Source organism: Pongo pygmaeus, chromosome Y (assembly GCF_028885625.2).
Source record: "Pongo pygmaeus isolate AG05252 chromosome Y, NHGRI_mPonPyg2-v2.0_pri, whole genome shotgun sequence".
NCBI classification, from domain to species: Eukaryota; Metazoa; Chordata; class Mammalia; order Primates; family Hominidae; genus Pongo; species Pongo pygmaeus.
The window spans coordinates 11,750,444-11,769,892 of record NC_072397.2 but is presented as its reverse complement, the minus strand read 5'-3'; the positions used below and the strand labels follow the sequence as shown (position 1 = coordinate 11,769,892).

Here is a 19,449-nt window from a genome sequence, read left to right as displayed (position 1 = left end):
GGTCCCGCTCCAAGAGACCGGCGCACCCCCACCGTGGGACGCTTTCCCGGAGTCATGCAGCCCAACCCTGTGCCACGCAAATGCGGTCGTCAGCACCGCTTCCAACTCCGCACGGGAGCGGGCGTAGAGCCGACTCACGGCCGAGGCGGGTCACGCGCCGTACGGAAAGCCGTGCACACCCACCACTCACGGCAGCCGCGTCCCAACCCGACAGTACGCCGGGCCCGGCCTGGCGGGATCCTACCCGACCCGGAAGGGGTAGGCACAGACCACAATAGGCAACGAGCCACGCTCGGCCACCACCGCGGTGGCCGGCAGAACCCGCTCTACCCCAAGCCCGTCGATGTGGTAGCGGAGGAGGATCCTCTGCAAGCGACTGGCTACAACAGCACTACCATAACGCAGAGAGACAGTAGCGGCAGGTTGGGGACCCGGTATCCCAAAGGAACAACCTCTCACATCACTAGAGAAAGCTTTCTCACCGAGAGTGGGTCACACTCCCAACCCGCCAGGAGCCCTTCATCGGGCCCACAGAAGTGCTCACGGACGCCTGGGGAAGGAAAGGGGCCTGCGGTACGAGGAAACACCTGTGTGCGGCAACCTACAGCGTTCACGGTCAGGGCGGGGGCCTGGTAAGCCCACAAGGACCCCCACGGTCCCCTGTCTACCTACCTCCTTGCTTCTTAAGTGAAGCACTTCCTAGTAAAGCCACACACGACCGATCGGGAGCAGAATGGTAACCCCTCGGTGGCCGGCCGGCACACGCATCACCGGCCGCAGGCCACCGCAATCTCTCACACGGCCGGCGCGCACCTTCCAGAGGGAAACACGGGACATGCGCTCGCCGGAGCAGGCGGCACTTTTTCCCGCGTGGGAGGCGCGTTTCTCGTCTCACTCAACCGCTTGGAACCCCATACCGGCAAGCTCTCCCAGGACCCACACACGCTGACACCATGGCAGCAAGCTAAGAAAGGGGCGCTCAGAGTGTGAAAGACACACCACCGCTTGGCCTCAGGGACCTGAGGGACAATCTGGAGCGCTCCAGGAACACCGAAAAGGCCCAGGCGAAACCAACGCTCACGCGAAATCCCAAGAGGATACCACAATGGGCCGGCGAGAGAGCACCCCCACCACCACGGCGAGAGACCGCCTACAAGTCAACCACGGGAGGCGAGAAGGAGGAGTACCTGCCGCACCAGAGGACCCCGCCGACCCACCGCGCCTGATAGAAAGTAGAAGCGGGACAGGGAGGTCAGGTTGGGTTCCGCATTCCATGCCTTCCCAACGCACGCCAGCAGGCGGGGAGAAAAGAGACAAGGGGCCCCCGTGGGTGGGGCGAGAAAAACTGTCTCATACACTACAAACGTCCGCCCCTCGCCCGTCGCAGCTCGGACCCGGCTCGGGAGAGCATGATGTCACATCGATCTCGGAGAGCCCCCGGAAGCGAGGATCGGCCAACCAGCGACCCGATTAGCCTCAGCCATTTTCTGCTGCGGGGAAACAATGGTGGACATCTCAGTGGAGACGAGAGCACCTGATACACACGGCACGGCGCCAACGAAGTGGGGTTGTCACGGCCACCCCGGGTGCCCAGCAGAGAGTACACAAGAGCAAGGTAGGCCTCACCGCCTTCCCCTCAACCCCCAGGTGGGTCAGAGACCCGGACCCGGGCCGGCACCGGGAGCCGGAAGGTTCGGACGCCCGGAAAAAGCAGCAGACCCACGGGCCCCAACACGCGGTTCAAACAAAAGCAGCGTTTTTTAACCAGGTCCCTAGCAAACCAACGTCCCCCACGCATACGGAAGCCCAGCTTTTTCAGCCACTGATCGCCACACAACAGCGTGTCAGCAATAAGCCGTTGGCCCAAAATGCCACTTTCGAGTGAAAGATATACCCCACGGGGGGCCGGAGGCCCAATCCCTGACTACGCCAACGGCCCAAGAAACTCACACACGGACATCTTCCCCCAAAAACGCCATCATCGCAGCCAGACACGGAGCACCCGGGGCCCTATGGCCGACCCCAGGACACACGCGGGAGCAGCGCCGGGCCAGAGAGGCCCTCCCGGCCGCCCATGCCGTACGCAGGGGCCGGCCCCTGTCTCCGAAGCGAGACACGGAAGCATTTTCGCCCGGCCCCTCGTATGACCAGGACACACGAGAGACCGAAAGCCGTCCAGCTGTGATCTTTCGGGGCGCATGCGCGCTCAGGGAGAGCTCTCTGACTCCGCACGGAGACTTGCTAAAAAAGATCACAGTAGAAAGACCCCGGCCCGGCCCCGGGACCGCTCACCGGCAACCGTGGGACGGGGGCAGGACGGTCCCCCGGCTCCCCACGGGGACTCGGAAACCCAATCGGTCGCCGCCTCAGAAAGCCAAAATGCGCGCAGGCCCGCTACCGGGCTGGGAAAGGCATCCCCAGCCTCCCGTGCCACACACGGTGGGTCCCCGCGGGTCGCGGCTCGGGCCTCGGGAGATGCAACGCGCTGGTCGACCGGCCCAGGCAGCGCCACGACCTATTCGCCCAGACGCTCAGCGACAGCCTCTACTCCACATAAACCTGCATGCTTGAACTCTGACTCACAAGTGAGACGCCACAGCTCTGGCGCCACCGGGCCAGCCGAGCTGACGACAGCGGGCTTTCCGGAGCTCTGCCTAGCTCACAGCGGGGACGGTCCCCTCCCTCGGCAGCTGCCACCGAAGCTCCGGAAGCCAAGAGCACGATCTAAAAGCGGCCGCCAGATGGAGGCCGACAACCGTCGCGAACGTCAGCAAGACCGATCGGGATGGCAGGGCGGCCAGTGGACCGCAAAAGCGAAACCGTGAGTCGAGAAGCCCTTCCCCAGGCCGAAAACGCAGCCCCTCTCCCCCAACCCCACAGAAACGCTCCCCAAAACGTGTCTCTGCATCGACCGCGAGAGTCAGAAGACAACCCGCGGCGTCTGAGTGTTTGGAGATGCATCACGGAGGAACGGAGGGAAGGAGAAAGAACAAACAAGGAAGGACTCGGTCGCGAGTCTCTGCGGACACAGGGAGAGGCAGAATGCGTAGGCTCTTCCAGAATCCACACAGAGACAGACAGAGGGAGAGAAAGACGGAGGGAGGGAGGGAGAGAGGGAATGGAGAAAAGAGACAGATGGTGAAAGGTAAGGAGGGAGGGAAGGGAACAGGGAGGGAGAGAGGGAGGGAGGGAGGACGAAAATGGAGAAAAGAGAGACCATTTAAAGAACATAGATACGGAAAGAAAACTTTTTAAACGTTCCATTTTTAAAAGACAGGTGGAAAGGAAAGAAACACGAAAAAGAGAGAAAGAATGAGGAAAGAAATTAAGGAAAGAGGAAAAAAGAAACAGGAAAGAAAAAAGGAAAGACAGGGAATGAAAGAGAAATAAGGCACGAAAGAGAAAAGAACAGAAAGAGAGAAAGAAGGAAAAGAAGAGAGGAAGAAAAACGTAAAGAAGGAGAGAAAGGAAGAAAGGAAGGAAGAAACACATCAAGGAGAGAAAGAAAATGGAGATAAATATACTCGTTTACTTATAAATACAAATACAACACTTTCTATACATAAGCACAAATGTATTTATCTACAATCGTTCCTTTATGTAGCAATACATATTTATTTGTGTTTAATAAATATATAGAAGCGTATTTGTACACATTTATTTTATAGAAGTATACTATATAACAAATATGTTTGTCATATGTAAATATACTTACCTGTATTTTAATGTAAACATTTATAGTTATATATAAATGTATAAAAATATTTAAATTTCTAAATAAAAGTAAGTACATAGAAATGAAAGAAATAAAACATACAATCAACTAAGTAAACAGACAGGGCACGGTGGCTCACGCCTGTCATCCTAGCACTTTGAGAGGCCGAGGCGGGCGCATCACCTGAGGTCGGGAGTCGGAGACCAGCCCGGACAACATGGTGAAATCCCTTCTCTACTAAAGATACAAAAATCAGCCAGACGTGGAGGTGCATCCCTGTAATCCCAGCTACTCAGGAGGCTGAGGCAGGAGAATCGCTTGAAACTGGGAGGTGGAGGGTGCGGTGAGCCAAGATCGTGCCATCGCACTCCAGCCTGGGAAACAAGAGGGAAACTCTGTCTCAAAAAGACGAAAGAGAAAGAGAGAAAGAGAGAGAGAGAGAAAGAAAAAGAAAGAAAGAAAAAGAGCAAAAGAAGAAAGAGAAGGAAGGAAGGAAGGAAGGAAGGAAGGAAGGAAGAAAAAGAAAGAAAGAAAGAAAGAAAGAAGAAAGAAAGAAAGAGAAAGAAAGAAAGAAAGAAAGAAAGAAAGAAGAAAGAAAGAGAGAGAGGCTGGGCGCGGTGGCTCACGCCTGTCATCCCAGCACTTTGGGAGGCCAAGGTAGGCAGATCACCTGAGGTTGGGAGACTGAGACCATCCTGACCAACATGGCGAAACCGCGTCTCTACAAAAAATACAAAATTAGCCAGGCATGGTGGCACATACTTGTAATCCCAGCTACTAGGGAGGCTAAGGCAGGAGAATCGTTTGAACCTGGGAGTCGGAGGTTGCAGTGAGCCGAGATCGTGCCATCGCCCTCTGGCCTGGGCAACAAGAGTGAAACTCTGTCTCAAAAAAAAAAAAAAAAAAGAAGAAGAAAGAGAAAGAAAGAAAGAAAAGACAAGGCAAGGCAAAGCAAGGCAAATCTACCTGCTTTCACTACATCTGGGGAGAATCAGGAAAGTCCCCACCAACAACAAGGCCTAAAGTGCAGCTGCCATCTGTGAAACCCGAGCAGAAGAGTCCACGAGGGTTAAAGACACCAAGAAAGACAGGAAACCACTGACCAAGAAGAACAATCTGGCCCAGCCAGGATCTGTCTCCTGAGGTTGTCTGGGCAACCAGGGAACTGGACGGAGGGAGGGCTGGCCTCCGAAACTCCCTCTCGAAAAATAAATCCTGATAATAAAATAAAATTCAGTTAAAAAAAGAAATTACGCATCATTCCTAACGTGTTTGATGCCTCGAAAGGCGAGAGGTGTATGTGTATGTCACCGTAAGTTTTTTTTCTTTTTTCCTGGAAACTCACTTTTTAATTATTTCCTTTCATTTCATTTTTATTCTCATTTTTCTGAGACGGAGTCTCGCTCTGTCGCCCAGGCTGGGGTGCAGTGGCGCGATCTCGGCTCACTGCAACCTCCGCCTCCCAGGTTCAAGCGATTCCCCTGCCTCAGCTCGGCCTCCCGAGTAGCTGGGATTACAGACAGTACAGCACCGCGCCCGGCTAATTTTGTGTATTGTGAGTAGAGATGGGGTTTCACCATACTGGCCCTGCTAGTCTGACCGCCTCGTGATCCACCGGCCTTGGCCTCCCAAAGTACTGGGGACGACAGGCTTGAACCACCGCGCAGGGCCTATGTATTTATTTTTATTTTATTTTATTTATTTGTTTTAATTTATATGTTCATTTATTTTATTTTATTTTTCTGAGACGGAGTTTCGCTCTTGTTGCTCAGACTGGGGTGCGATGGCGCGATCTCGGCTGACCGCAACCTCCGCTTCCCAGGTTCAAGCGATTCTCCTGCCTCAGCCTTCCTAGCAGCTGGGATTATAGGCATGCGCCACCACACCCGGCTAATTTTGTATTTTCAATTGAGACGGGATTTCCCCATGTTGGTCAGGCTTGTCTCTGACTCCCGACTTCAAGTGATGCGTCCACCTCGGCCTCCCAAAGTGATGGGATGACAGGCATGAGCCACCGCGCCCGGCCTATGGTATTGTATTGTATTGTATTGTATTGCATTCCATTGCATTATTTTGTATTGTATTGTAATGCATTGTATTGACTTATTTTACTTAGTTATTTTTGTGTTATTTTATTTATTTATTTGTTTGTTTGTTTTTGCCTGATCAAAGGTCAATCAGACCCAGTCGTCAAAGTGGCAATTTCGTAGGCAACAAGGGAGGGAGGAACTTGGAGGTGGGGGCGGGGGCGGTGGAGAAGACACAGTTGCCCCAGGCTGTGCGCAGGCGGCCTGGTGCTTCCTTCCTCTGTGAGGCCTCCGTTTTCAGAGTAACTGTGGCCGCTAGGTGATGCCCGACGTCTGCCAATGAGAGTGTCAGCCCGGAGTGAATTGGGATCCCCATGCGGGGGGGGGCGGGGAAGGATGGAGGCCCCCACAGCACAGTGGGTCACCGCGCCCTCCCAGGCGATTCCCCACAACTAATCGACCAGGGCCCCTGGGGGGACACAGCCTAAGTCCCCACCCTTCGGATCATCTGGAACTTCCGTCCAGAGACGAGAGACGGACTGGGAATTCTCTCAGTCAAGGTCCAAACCGAAAAGAATCACTGGCACAGACACCAGGACCAAGGCAATTTCTAAAAGACTGATTTCTGTGTTTTGGGTGAATCCATGTATTTCTGTATCACAAAATTACTTATTTCAAACGTTACGATTTTTCTCCTCCTTATGTGTACCGTCCTGTGATAGACAGACCAGGGGACTCCTCAGTTCACAGTCCATGAGGCCAGAAGATGACGTCCCAAATTTCTATTTAGAATGAATTTAAGCAGGCCAGCCAAACACTCTGCCGTGAAACTATCGGGAAGACAAGCGGCGAGGGGGGGCGGGCATCTGGGCGCGGTAGGCTCGCGCCTGTCATCCCCGCACTTTTGGGAGGCCGAGGGCAGGTGGATCCTTCGATCCAAGCCTTGGCAACATGGTGAGACCTCGTCTGAAAAAAAATACAAAAACTAACTGCTTCCATAACCTGGACTCAAAGTTAATAAATAGATAAATAGGCCGGGTGCGGTGGCTCACGCCTGTCATCCCAGCACTTTGGGAGGCCGAGGCGGACAGATCACGGGGTCAGGAGATCGAGACCATCCTGGCTACCACAGTGAAAACCCATCTCTATTCAAAATACAAAAAATTAGCCACGTATGGTGACGCGCGCCTGTAGTCCCAGCTACTTGGGAGGCTGAGGCAGGAGAATGGCGTGAACCCGGGAGGCAGAGCTTGCAGTGAGCCGAGATCGCGCGGCTGCACTCCAGCCTGGGCAACAGAGCGAGAGTCTGTCGCGAAAATAAATAAATAAATAAATAATAGTAAATAAATAAGTGAATGAATAAATAAATAAATAAATAATAGTAAATAAATAAATAGATTTAAATTGAAAACTAAAAAAAAGAAAAAAAAATGTAGCCAGCCGGGCGCGATGGCTCACGCCTGTCATCCCAGCACTTTCGGAGGCGGAGGTGGGCAGATCACCTGGGGTCGCCAGTTCGAGACCAGCCTGACCCACATGGAGAAATGCCGTCTGTACTAACAATACAAAACCAGCCGGGTGTGGTGGCCCATGCCTGTAATCCCAGCTACTCTCAGGAGGCTGAGGCAGGAGAATCATTTGAACACGGGAGGTGGAGGTTGCAGTGAGCCGAGATGGTGTCACTGCACTCCAGCGTGGGCACCAAGAGTGAAACTCCGTCCCAAGAAAAAAAAAATTAAGTGCTGTATTCTGTTATTTTTGCTTCCTACCCTGAGAAGAACATAATACAACTGTTGCCTGCCTGCCTGCCTGTGACAGGGCCCCACTCTGTCTTTCGCCCAGACTGGAGCGCAGTGACACCATTATGGCTTGCTCACTGCAGCCTCAATCTCCCCAGGGTTAGGAGATTCATCAAGGGATCCTATGGCCTTAGCCTCCCAAAGCGTTGAAGTTACAGGCGTGAGCCACCAGCACCTGGCTTGAGTGAATACATCTGGTCTCACTACGTCTTAACCACACACCCATGAAGAACTCAAGTCAAGAGAGAGTTGGCAAGAGACTCTCTGCATTCTCTCCTGAAAGCACATGTGTCCTGAGCTCCTGTGGTTTCAGGTGGCCGCACATAGAGGAGAGATCTCCAATGTTTCCAGAGAGGTGTGAGCCACAGTCATTCAAGGCATCTGAGCATGAGATGGGGTTTCTGACAGTGACTTAAGGGCCAGGAAGGGCCAGAATCTGCCAAGGCCCGTGTTCCAGGGTGGGGCCGATGGAACCCAAGGTAGACGGAGTCAGCGGTCTGCACGGAGAGAGCTCCAGCCCTAGGCCCCACTGTGCAGACTGAATCAGAAGGAAGAGAGTCCTTTGTCCTACATGCCACATCCCTCACATCCCCCCACTGAACTTGGGAGCGGATCCGTGTTCCAAACACGAAGTGACTCTCGGTTTGCAATGGATTACAAGGGGCTGGGCTTTCCAGAGTCGGCAGGATAGAGAAGTCATTCTGGCTCAGCCTCCCCCATCCCCCGGGAACGGTCGCTGGTGACTTTAAATGAGCTGGGGCTGGCCGGGCCATAGCCGCTCAGGCAGAAGGGGAGGGTGGCGATGGGGTGCAGGGATGCCTGAGGCACTACAGAAAGTGGGCCTGAGCCTGGAGGATGACGGTGCTGCAGGAACCCGTCCAGGCTGCTACATGGCAAGTGCTAAACCACTATGCTTACTGAGATGCGGTTTTCCTCGCAGAATGCCTTTATGCAGAAGTACACTCAGAAGAAGCCTTGTTTTTACTGGTGACCTGTTCTTACCCCTCAGGAAAGGCCTATAAAGCATATAGACTCTCGAAAGGACACAGAGGTACTACACCGCAATGCAAATACCTGCTTGCAAAATATTGTGTTGATCTCAGCAAGCTTGCAGAAAGGGAACAAATCTTATCGGGTGGAGTATTTCATAAGCAGAAAGCCATGATGATATTTTTACCGAGTTTCGTGATTCAGCTTGCTTTACTCTTTCATTGCCGGGACATGCATATTGCAAGACAGATCAGCTTGCCAAAGGATCAGAATGTGACCAACAGGGCCTTAGTTTAAATCCTTTCCTCTGGTATCCCTTTGAATCATTATGTGAAATAGGTGAAAAGCAAGATCCTGACCAAACACTTAAATTCACATCTTTACAGAACTTTAGCAACTGTCTGTCCAAGTGTTGCACCACACAAGTACCTCGTCCTAGCTTATGTCACAGACAGCCTGAGACCTTTCTTATGGAAACACCCCAGGACACCATTGAATTAAACAGATGGAGTTTAGAATCTTCCAATTCAAAGTACTCCTTGAATACAGATTCCCCAGTGTCTTCTATGGATTCAGCTGTAATTTCACCTGATAATGTCCCACTGGGAATGGGAATTTCCATATTATCTAAACAGGTTCAAAATAAACCAAACAGTGGTTGAAGTTTATTAGGAGGACCAGCAGCTGTTAGTCCATTAACCCCAAGTGTTGGGATTTTGCCAGTAGAAACCTCGAGTCCCGGAGATGGATCCTATTTACAAAACTACACCAGTATTAGACACCTTCTGTAATTGATGTGCCATCCATCAGAGCCCCTTCAAAAAAGTCTGTTGCCAGAATCGGCCAAACTGGAACACAGTCTGTTTTCTCACAGAGGGGAATTAGCTGAAAGTTAACTCCAATTCTTGCAAAAACACAAAGTTCTGGTCCACAAACAAGTGGAACACCTCAGGTATTGAGCCCCACTATGGCATCTCCCCCAAATGCACGGCCTCGAAGAAATTCATGACTCTTGATTAGTGACAGCTCCACAACCAAGGAGAATAGGAAAAAATTTAAAATGAAGTTTCCACCTAAAATCCCAAACAGAAAAACAAAAAGTAAAACTAATAAAGGAGGAATACCACAACCTAACATAAATGATAGCCTGGAAATGACAAAACTGGACTCTTCCATCATTTCAGAAGGGAAAAGAGCCGCAATCACACCTCAGATTCAGGCTTTTAATCTACAAAAAGCAGCAGCAGAAGGCTTGATGAGCCTTCTTCATGAAAGGGGGAAAGGTTATTTAGCTTTGTGTTCTTACCACTGCAAAGAAGCTATCTATATTTTGAGCCATCTACCTTCTCACCACTACAATACCGGTTGGGTGCTGTGCCAAATTGGAAGGGCCTGTTTTAAACTTTCAGAGTCCATGCAAGCTGAAAGAATATTCTCAGAGGTTAGAAGGATGGAGAATTATAGATTCGAAGCCATGGAGATCTACTCTACAACACTTTGGCATCCTCCAAAAGATGCTGCTCTTTCAGTTCTGTCAAAAGACTTCACAGACATGGATAAAAATTAGCCAGCCAGAGGCCTGGTGTGCTGCAGGGAACCGTTTCAGTCTACAACGGGAACAGGATATTGCCATTAAATTCTTCCAGAGAACTATCGAAGTGGATCCAAATGATGCTTATGCCTATACTGTATTATGGCGTGAGTTTGTCTTCACTGAAGAATTGGACAAAGCCTTAGCTTGTTTTTGAAATGCTATTAGAGTCAGTCCTAGACATTGTAATGCATGGTAAGTGGTCATGAAGTGTAAAGACAAAGTCTTATGGATGGTGCCGGTACTCGCTAATTTTTCTTGTTAGATAGCTTTGAATTTGGTTATGAATACTTAGGGATGGTACAAAGTGGTCAATAACTTCTAACTAAGATGTTTTCTTATGAAATGTATGTCTTGAACAAACTCTTAAATGAACTCATGATAATAAAATACCAGATCCTTATACTCAACAGTTTCAGTTTTCTACCACACTTTTGCAGATACTGTAGTTGTCTTTGGTTTGTGCGTGTGTGTGTTTCTTTAGTTTTGTTACTTGATTTTTTACTTTTTATTCCAGCACCGCAGTGGTGATGGGGACAAAAAGTGCTTGGGAGATTGGAAAGGAATAGCATCATTCACTTATTGGATAATAGAAAAAAATATGGAAACAATTCACTAGCTGCTGCTTTTTGACAGTGTTCCAGTCTATGGAGTTACTATTAAGAACTGAGCATACCCTTTTATTTAGCAGTCTCTCTGTTTTACTGTTTTGTACTTGTGTATCAGTAGACACATAGGAAATTACTACCTAGGTCATATGGTTATCAACTGAATAACATTTGAAAAAGTGTGGTCCTACTTCTGCCTCAACACCATACTTACTGTTGACATTTATTGTATTTTTCTGGACTGACTTAATAGTTTAAACATCAAGAGAAGGCCGGGCACGGTGGCTCACGCCTGTCATCCCAGCACTCTCGGAGGCCAAGGTGGGCGGGTCACAAGGTCAAGAGATTGAGACCATCCCAGCCAACATGGTGAAACCTCGCCTCTATTAAAAGTAGAAAAATTAGCTGGGCATGGTGGTGGGCGCCTGTAGTTCCAGCTACTCAGGAGGCTGAGGCAGGAGAATCTCTTGAACCCGGAGAGGTGGAGGTTGCAGTGAGCCGAGATCACGCCATTGCGCTCCACCCTGGGCGACAGAGTGAGACGCCATCTCAAGAAAAGAAAATTAAAAAAATAAATAAATACATAAATGAATATCAAGAGAAAGTATAATTCTGAAGTCATAAGCCTGTGGTAGATTTTTTGTCAGATACGGTTATCTTTGGGGTTAATTGTTACAGCAATTTTTTCATTTGATTTGCTTCTAAATCTGAAGCATTATACTACCAAAACATTTTTTGATTTGTGAATATGTTGTTTAGTGGGTGATATCTCATTCTGCTATAGTAGTTACATTTCCTGAAAGATGGCCAAAAACATAATGCTAGCTATCGCTGACCAATGTAACCATCAACTTGCCAATTCTGCCTTCTCTTCCGATGGCTGTGTTCTCCGTAACATTTTAAGAACTTAGTTCTTCATAAGACTTTTGTTTTTTTTTATTTTTTCCCAAGTCTGGTTGATCCTTGTGTTGTTTGTTTTTTAAATGTGTATTGTCTGTTCAGCTATTTTGCAGGAGTCGCATTCTTAAAAAAACCTAACCATATCAAAAATTGTGTTTAAAGGAGGATTATTCAGATCGGCAAGCTTTTACTAGGAAGAGTTTAAATGCTGACATATTTAGATAGCTCTAAATACTGAGCAACTTTATTCTAACTACAAAATAGATAGCTCTTCTTTTGTTTTCACTTTCACTATCACTAGCACAGTGTTTAGTACCTTTTCTTCATCTATAACACAATTATAATGATATATGAAGCCACTCAAATAAAGCAGATATGTTGTGCTTTAAAAAAAAAAAAAAGTCTTTCTGTGGCACAAAATGAGGAGGTGTGGCTCGAATCTAGAATCTGCAGTGAAAACCAATGAAAGAGGGCGAAACCCCATGTCTACTAAAAAGAAAAAAATGAGCCGGCCACGGTGGCACTGAGGCAGGAGAATGACTTGAACCCAGGAGGCAAAGTTTGCAGTGAGCTCAGATCACGCCACTGCACTCCAGCCTGGGGGACAGAGCAAGACTCCATCTCAGAAACAAACAAACACACAAAGCCAATAAAGGTGTTTAATTCAACCCATCAGGCTCAGGTCTCTTGACAGGATACATCCAGCCCCCGGGGGAAATGTTGAGAGGTGGGGTGGAATCTATTTTGTGGCCTCAAGGGAGGGTGTGAGAGGTAGTCCCGCAAGCGATGATGGCCTAAGGAAGCCCCTCCACCCAAGAAGCGATATTCTTTTCTAGCCTGTAAGCCACCCAAGAGGGAGAATCGGGCTCTCTGCAGACTCCGCAACCCCTACCCCACCCCCACTCCCACCCCCTCCACCCCCACTCCCACCCCCTCCACCCCCACTCCCACCCCCTCACCCCCACCCCGCCACCTCGTGAAATGAGCTCTTGCTCCGTCAGGCTCTATTCACACCGTGTGGTTTTGTAACTTCCAGCGTGTGTGCGTGGGTGGCTTGGTGGGGTGCGGCCGGCTGTGGACAGAGGAGGGGATAAAGCGGTGGTGTCCCGTGGGTGCCCGGGACCTGGGATGTAAGACGTGGGACGTGGGTGGGTTGGCCAGAGCCTAGGGAACTCATCGCCTGTCAGGACATCTCCCCTCCTGGTCCCCTCTCTGACCTACGCTCCACATCTTCGCAGTTCAGTGGGGACCTTGTGGGTGGAGTCACCATCCCTTTGGACTGTAGCTGACGAAAGCCGGGCTCCCAAGAGTGTCCCCGGAGTCGGGGCCTTGACCAGGCTCACAAGGATGCTGATGGTGACCGTTGGTGATGGTGATGTACATTGGAGGCCTCGGGCCAACGCAGAGGTATCCATTTGACCTCGGTGGGACAGGTCAGCTTTGCGGAGTCCCGTGCGTCCTTCCAGAGACTCATCCAGCACCAGCAAGCATGGTCCCGAGGATCCCAGCTCCCAGCAGAGGCACTTTTGTTCACACAGGATCCTGGGCAGGAAAGTTCTCAGCAGGCTTAGGCCTCCTAGCCAAAAAGCCAAAACCACTTCTGGGATTTTTTTCAAAGACCCAGTGGTTCCACAAGGGGCCGTGGGTAGTTGTGGAAATGGAGAGAATTGTTTGCAGATACATATTTGAGACACAATGGGCAGGGCTCGGTCACAGGTCATACAGTACACGGGCAGATGCACATTGAGAAAGCCATCCCGTCATCCTAGGTGAACAGAGGTATGATTTTTCGAAACAGTCGAGGGAGAAGCAACCCCAGATTTTAGGGTTGGATCTTTATTCATATGTAGTATCTATGAGGTACCCAAGTCCAGAAATCAACTCACCAGTTCTGTACAGCATTCTGTAGGGAGATCAAATCTGGGATTTCAGAAGTTAAGAACTCAGGCCTTGGTAACGGATTAGATTGGATGTACTTGAGCTTATTTTGCAAAAAAAAGAGAGGGTGGGAGATAGCGAGAGCCAGAGACCGAGACAGACAGAGAGAGAGAGAGAGAGACAGACCGACAGAGAGAGACAGAGACAGAGAGAGACAGACAGAGAGAGACAATGATACAGAAAGAGAGAAAGACAGAAAGAGAGAGACAGATAAAGAGACAGACAGAGAAAGACAGAGATGGACAGAGACAGAGAGAAACAGAAAGAGAAGAAACAGAGACAGGAAGGGAGAGAGACAGAGAGAGAGAGACAGACAGACAGGCAGACAGACATACAGGCAGAGAAAGAGAGTAAGACAGAAGGCAGACACACACACACACACAGAGACAGAGACAGAGAGAAAGAGAGAGAGAAAGACAGACAGAGAGAAACAGACAGAAAGAGAGAGACAGACAGAGACAGAGAGAGAGAGAGACAGACAGACAGACAGGGAGAGAGAGAGAGAGACAGGGAGAGATAGAGAGACAGACAGAGAGAGACAGTCAGACAGCCAGCCAGACAGACAGGCAGAGAAAGACAATAAGACAGAAGACAGACAGAGAGAGAGAGAGAGAGACAGAGAGACAGAGACAGAGAGAGAAATAGACAGTCAGAGAGAGAGAGAGAGAAACAGACGGAGAGAGACTAAGACAGAAGACAGACACAGTGAGAGAGAGACAGACAGAGACAGAGAGACAGAGAGAGAAACAGACAGTCAGAGAGAGAGAGAGAGAAACAGACGGAGAGAGACTAAGACAGAAGACAGACACAGTGAGAGAGAGACAGACAGAGACAGAGAGACAGAGAGAAAGAAAGAGACAGACAGACAAAGACACAGACAGAGAAAGACAGAGACAGACAGAGAGAGACGGAGAGAAACAGACAGACAGACAGGGAGAGAGAGACAGAGAGAGAGACAGACCAACAGACAGACAGGCAGAGAAAGGGAGTAAGACAGAAGACAGACACAGTGAGAGAGACAGGTAACGAGAGGGAGAGAGAGAGAAACAGACAGGAAGAGAGAGAGAGAGACAGGCAGCGAGAGAGAGAGACAGAGAGAGAGAAACAGGCAGAGAGAGAGAGAGAAACAGACAGAGAGAGAGACAGAGAGAGAAACAGACAGGCAGAGAGAGAGAGAGACAGAGAGACAGGCAGCGAGAGAGACAGAGAGAAACAGACAGGCAGAGAGAGAGAGAGAGAGACAGAGAGAGAGAAAAGACAGCAGAGAAAGAGAGAAACAGAGACAGACAGAGAGACAGAGAGGGGGAGGAAGGGCGTGCTCGAGAAATAATTACACATATTTTATAATGCTTTTGATCCCATAAACGGTGGCCAGGGTATAATTTGAAAACAACAACAACAACAACAGCAACAAGAGCAGCAGCCCCAGCAAGAGCAGCAGCAGCATTCACCTACGGATTTCTAGAAAATAAGATGTTATGAAGTATAGTAAACATCAACCGGCTCTCACTGCACGTGGAGAGATTCAGAAAAGCGCTAGTTAACAACAGGAGAAAACAGCAGCTAACATGTCTTGGGGAAAATAGACGTCTTCCTGAAAACTAGGGATTTCTACTTCACCTGAAAAGAAATACATACGCAAAAGGAAAAACACGAACAAAAACAAAACAAGCCAACAAACACGGGCCAAGGCACCATCCCTGGAAATCTTAAGTGAGCAAAGTATTAGTTTTCAGAAAGCGTTTCTGTTTTGGGCAAATACTAAGAAGGCCCAGACTAGACCTGTGATGCCCTTCCCATTGTGAAACTATGCTGGCTGGAGGGCGGAGAAACTAAAACATCATGATAAAAGGTGATTGAGACCCAGCCAGGGTGAAGCTTTCCTAGGGAGGGAGGGAGGGAGGCCTGAGGAGGGAAGCAGGGGGAAAAACCCCCACAACTGCAGACCCGCCCGCTTGCCCACGCGGGTCAAGGGCTATGCCATCGGCCCAAGCTGCCTCTGGGGAAGTGGGACCGTGCCGCCCTCATCTTCAAAAACGGTGGCCACTGAGTGAGGCCTGAGGCCCACCGATGCAAATGTCAGCCTGGAAAGAATGAGATCATCGCCGGCAAGGGGTGGGGGAAGGGGCGAGAAGACGGAGGCACACTGGGGTGGCTCTGGAAGGTTTCCAAGCAGGGTGTTGGGAGGCGGGGTGTGGGGGTTTTGGGGGGAACCCACCTCACCGACTCACTAAATTAAGGTAAAGGGACGTAGGTAGTGGGGGGAGCCGGGAGGCAACTTGAAAATTAAACTGACCCTTCCTAAGCCCAAGTAGAAGAGTCTACGCGCCGTAAAGAAACCAAAACACAAAGAAAACTAAAGCGCTGATCAAAGAACAATAGGGCCCCCGCCAGGGCGGAGGTTCCCTAGGCAACGAGGAAGAGAGAGAGGGGCCTCCAGAAGGGAGAGAGAGAAACCAGTTGCCCCAGGCTCGGTGAAGTCGGCAAGACCTCCCTCCGTGTCTCCCCGACTGTCAATAACAGTGGCCGCTAGGTGATGCCCGAAGACAACCGATGCCTGCAAATGTCAGTCAGCACGGAAAAGAATTTATTTATTTATTTATTTATTTATTTATTTATTCATTCATTTATTCATTTATTCATTTATTCATTTATTTAGAGACAGAGTCTCACTCACTCTACAGCCTGGGCTGTAGTGCAGTGGCGCGACCTCGGCTCCCTGCAGCGTCCGCCTCCCAGGTTCAAGCGATTCTCCCACCTCAGCCTCCCGAGGAGCTGACATTAAAGGCGCCCACCCCACTGCTCCCGACTAAGTTTTGTATTTTTAGTAGAGATGGGGTTTCGCCATGTTGGCAAGGTTGGTCTCGAACTCCCAACCTCAGGTGATCCACCCGCCTCGGCCTCCCAAAGTGCTGGGATGACAAACGTGAGCCACTGCGCCTGGCCTTAACCGTTTATTTTTAAGTCGAGTTTATCAGGGAACTATGAGAAGTACGGACGCCACACGTGACAGAGAGAAAAGTCTGAAAATGCCACTTGCATCTAAGTGGGGACCCGGCCTCGACCTCCCGAAATCATACACTGAGTGGGGAAGCCCAGCAAGGCCCATCTGTCTAGATTCCTCTCGGCCTCTCTAAGCACCTAAGCACGTGCTTCTCACTTTCCTGGAAAGGGCAGGGCCCTCCCCGGCACGGGGGGCATCTGATGGACTGACAGAGAAAGAGACAGGCATAGAAAGACAGAGACGGACAGGAGAGAGATAGAGAGAAACAGATAGAAAGAGAGAGAGACAGAGACAGAAACAGAGAGAGAGAGAGAGATAGAAACAGACAGGGAGGGAGAGAGAGAGAGAGACAGACAGAGACAGAGAGAAGCAGAAAGAGAGAGACAGAGAGTGAGAGAGAGAGAAACAGAAAGGGAGGGAGATAGACAGATAGGCAGAGAAAGAGAGTAAGACAGAAGACAGACAGTGAAAGAGACAGGCAGAGAGAGACAGAGAGAGAGAGAGAGAGACAGACAGATAGGGAGAGACAGAGAAAGAAAGAGAGAGAAAGACAGAGATGGACAGAGAGAGACAGAAAGAGAGAGAGACAGAGAGAGAGAAACAGACAGGGAGGGAGGGATACAGACAGAGAGAGAGAGACAGAGAGACAGACAGGCAGAGAAAGAGAGTAAGACAGAAGATAGGCACAGACAGAGAGACAGGCACAGAGAGAGAGACAGTGAGAGAGAGAAAGAGAAAGAGAGAGACAGACAGAGAGAGAGAGACAGAAAGAGAGAGACAGAGACAGAGACAGAGACAGAGAGAAACAGAAAGACAGGGAGGGAGACAGACAGACAGCCAGAGAGAGACAGAGAGAAACAGACAGAAAGAGAGAGAGAGACAGAGAGAGAGAGAGACATGGAGGGAGAGAGACAGAGAGGCAGACAGGCAGGCAGAGAAAGACAGTAAGACAGAAGACAGACACAGTGAGAGAGACAGACAGAGAGAGAGAGACAGAGACAGAGAGAAAGAGACAGAGAAAGAGACAGACAGGGATGGACAGAGAGAGACAGACAGAGAGAGAAACAGACAGGCAGAGAAAGACAGTAAGACAGAGGATAGGCACAGAGAGAGAGAGAGACAGAGAGACACAGAAAAAGAGAGAGAGAGGCAGACAGACAGAGAAAGAGACAGACAAAGACAGAGACAGACAGAGAGAGAGAGAAACAGACAGAAAGAGAGAGAGACAGAGAGTGAGAGAGAGAGAGAGAAACAGAAAGGGAGGGAGAGAGACAGAGAGGGAGACAGACAGACAGACAGAGAAAGACAGTAAGACAGAAGATAGGCACAGAAAGAGAGACACAGAAAAAGAAAGAGAGAGGCAGACAGACAGAGAAAGAGAAAGAGAAAGACAGAGATAGAGAGAGAGAGAGGAACAGACAGAAAGAGAGAGAGAGAGAGAGACAGAAAGAGAGGGAGAGAGAGACAGACAGATGGACAGGAAGAGAAGGAGATTAAGACAGAAGACAGACACAGTGAGAGACAGGCAGAGAGAGAGAGAGACAGAGACAGAGACAGAGAGAAAGAAGGAGACAGACAGAGAAAGACAGAGATGGACAGAGAGAGACAGTGAGAAACAGAAAGAGAGAGAGATGGAGAGAAACAGAGAGGGAGTGTGACAGAGAGAGACAAACAGAAAGGGAGGGAGAGACAGAGAGAGAGACAGACAGACAGGCAGAGAAAGAGTAAGACAGAAGATAGGCACAGAGAGAGAGAGAGACAGAGAGACATGGAAAAAGAAAGAGAGAGGCAGACAGACAGAGAAAGAGACAGAGAAAAACAGAGATGGACAGGGAGAGACAGAGAGAAACAGAAAGAGAGAGAGAGAAACAGATAGGGAGGGGGAGAGAGAGACAGACAGGCAGAGAAAGAGAGTAAAACAGAAGACAAACACAGTGAGACAGGCAGAGAGAGAGAGAGACATAGACTGACAGAAAGAAAGACAGACAGAGGAGACACAGAGAGAAACACAGAGATGAACAGAGACAGGGAGAAACAGATAGGAAGAGAGAAGGTTCTAACCCAGTAGCGATACAGTGCCTTTCTTTAATTTTCTCTTTCTTTTCTGTTCTTTTCTTTTTTTCATTTATTTATTTATTTATTTATTTATTTGGAGACCGAGTCTCACTCTGTCGCTCAGGCTGTAGTGCAGTGGAGCTATCTTGGGTCACTGCAACCTCCGCCTGCCAGGTTCAAGCGACTCTTCCGCCTCAGCCTCCCGAGTAGCTGGGATTACAGGTGTCTGCCCCACTGTGCCCGATTCCATTTCGTATTATCCGTAAAGATGGGGTTTCACCATGTTGGACAGGCTGGTCTCGAGCTCCCGACCTCGGGAGGACAGACGTGAGCCACTGCGTTCAGTGTACAGTGCCATTTCTTAGAAATCGCTCAGGGGAACACACACTTCTAGGTGATGTGTAGAGATTTTATTTATTTATTTATTTATTTATTTATTTATTTATTTATATATTGCGCGGGGAGGTGGGGGGACGGAGTTTCGCTCTTGCTGCCCAGGCTAGAGTGCAATGGCATAGGGGACTCAAGGAGTCAACCTGTGGCAGAGAGGACACGTCATTCTGAGCGTAAGGGCCGCAGCTAAAGGTGGCAGGGCCCACGCTTTTAAAGGCTGAAATCCCGGCGGCTCAGGCCTGTCGTCCCAGCACTTTGGGAGGCCCAGGAAGGCGGATCAGTTGAGGTCAGGAGTTCAGTACCAGCGTGGCCAACACGGAGAAACCCCGTCTCTTCTAAAAATAGAAATATTAGCCACCTGTGGTGGTGTGCGCCTGTAATCCCAGCTACCAAAGAAGAATCACTGGAACCCGGGAAGCAGAGGTTTCA

The 19,449-nt window shown here is 49.7% G+C and overlaps 1 pseudogene; it reads left to right on the top strand.

Annotated features, from left to right (window-relative positions):
* Positions 1-8,396: 8,396 nt before the first annotated feature.
* On the top strand, positions 8,397-9,420 carry LOC134739070 (cell division cycle protein 27 homolog; annotated as a pseudogene).
* Positions 9,421-19,449: the final 10,029 nt, after the last annotated feature.